The following is a 1,889-nucleotide window of genomic DNA, read 5'->3' as shown; positions in this document are numbered from 1 at the left end:
TCCATGGATTTCAAGGATCTTCATGACATGTTGAGCATAGTCCTCTTCAATGACATCTTTGAAATTCAAATTTACTAATGTTCATTTTTACGTCTTCGAGTCTGATGTGTTCTCAAAAAAGGACAATAGTGGGGGAAACAAACAAAAATATTGAAAGTGTTCAAATGCGTCATGCATCTATTCTCAGTGTATATGAGCCCAACATAATTTTATATAATATTAGGTATCTAAACTTTACCAGGCTGGGTGATTCCAGCATGGGTCTTTGTTTCTGCAACTCCGCCCTTTGTCCCAAGTATCTCCAGAAAGTTGGTAGTGCAATTGTCCAATTTCGACAAAAAGGTTCGCTCCAGATGAACTGTGGTTATTCTTCTGAACTCCTCATTGATCTGAAACAAAAGACAATAAAAAACAACATGATCAAGATGAGGTACCTAAAACAATTAATGCAGTAGTCCTCCCAGTATAATGTACTATTGAGCAGCAACAAACTACGACTTCAAATGTATACGTCAAGTTAATTAAACTATAACAGTACTAAGTTGATTTTACCTTGCGTCAACTGTTGATGTCAACTTGCTGAGAGTGAACGTCCTTTAATATTCTGTGAAATATATAAAGAAATTATGTTAAAACATGAACACACAACATTAAATCTGAATTTGGCTTAAATCTTCATATTGATAGCATGTTTTATCCCCACACACAAAAACAGCACATAAACAAGACACCATAACGTTAATACTGAGATACACAGCAGGTCTGGTCATGTTGATATGCGACACTAACTCAACACAGTACTGGTACCTTGTTTCATGCCCAAAGCCTTAATCATCAAGGACACCACATTGGATAGAGACATAAGAGACCAGTTTAAAACTAATGACAGAAATATAAATTACTGTAAAAATATGTCAGAATATGATAGTGACAAAATAATGTTAAGTGTATTAGACTCGCTCTAAAGTCACTAATTCCACCACATATGGAATATTTGTTAGCACATGACCAGTGTGCTTGTTGCTGCTTAGCTATGATTCCCTGTCTTGTCACATTTTCCTCATTCGACCTCGGCTGCACTTGAGGATGTCCGAGAGAAAGCGCGCTGTGCGTGTGTCGCAGCACAGCAAAGCACCTGTGTGGCAGACGTGGGCTTCACAAAACCGAAGTAATTCCCCCTCGTCGACGGAGCGCAGCTGGTCGAGCACCGTGTCCCCAGGCCAACAACTTTTCAAGGGAGAACCCTGTAAAATCGTGACCAAAACCACCAAAAACATGTCCACAAAATGTAGCGCCGTGAGCCATGTCTGTAATGCTGTCCCAAGTTAGCTAGCATGATAGCCTAACTAGCTAGCACGCTAAACTGACCAGTTCGCTACTCTTCAGTGTTCACAACTCAAACACCGACTTGACCGAAGGCTCAACAGCAACGTAGAGCATTAATTAAACATATAACCTACCCCAATGGCTCCCGTCCATGAAGTTCCTCTCCTCAGGTGAAACGCTGTCGTCCTTGTTCAGGTTCTGCTGTTCCGTCGTCTAGTTGAAAAAAGGAGCGCGAAATCTCCTCTGACGTCACCCCGAGTACGCGCTATAAATTGCCAGGTTTTACTCGTATTACCCAAGTACATTTTACTTTGTTGTGTCAGGTAGTGCATTCAATACAGTAGTTTAGTAGATATTACTTAGTGTGAATGATTAAAATGTACTTATAAAAATGAGGATACATAATTACAAACAAACACCAAGTAACACATTAAATAAAAGGTGATATTTTAAAGTAAAAGCACTGGAATGATAATTTCTTGTAAAATTTACAAAAATAATCGAGGTAATAATTACAGGGCCAAAAAGTCTTTTTTTTCAGTGTAGTCCAAACTGCTGCAGGG

General features: G+C 39.1%; 1 long non-coding RNA gene across 1 annotated transcript; it reads right to left on the bottom strand.

Annotated features, from left to right (window-relative positions):
- Positions 1-271: 271 nt before the first annotated feature.
- LOC142960035 (uncharacterized) lies at positions 272-1,568 on the bottom strand. Its single transcript, XR_012956276.1, has 3 exons — positions 1,461-1,568; positions 553-604; positions 272-389 (listed from the first exon to the last, which is right to left on the bottom strand). It is a non-coding gene; the product is annotated as an uncharacterized LOC142960035 (long non-coding RNA).
- Positions 1,569-1,889: the final 321 nt, after the last annotated feature.

Source organism: Anarhichas minor, unplaced genomic scaffold, assembly GCF_050575085.1.
Source record: "Anarhichas minor isolate MPS153535 unplaced genomic scaffold, ASM5057508v1 ptg000027l, whole genome shotgun sequence".
Lineage (NCBI taxonomy): Eukaryota > Metazoa > Chordata > Actinopteri > Perciformes > Anarhichadidae > Anarhichas > Anarhichas minor.
Note: the sequence above shows the minus strand (reverse complement) of the source record. Positions and strands in the feature narration are given on the sequence as shown.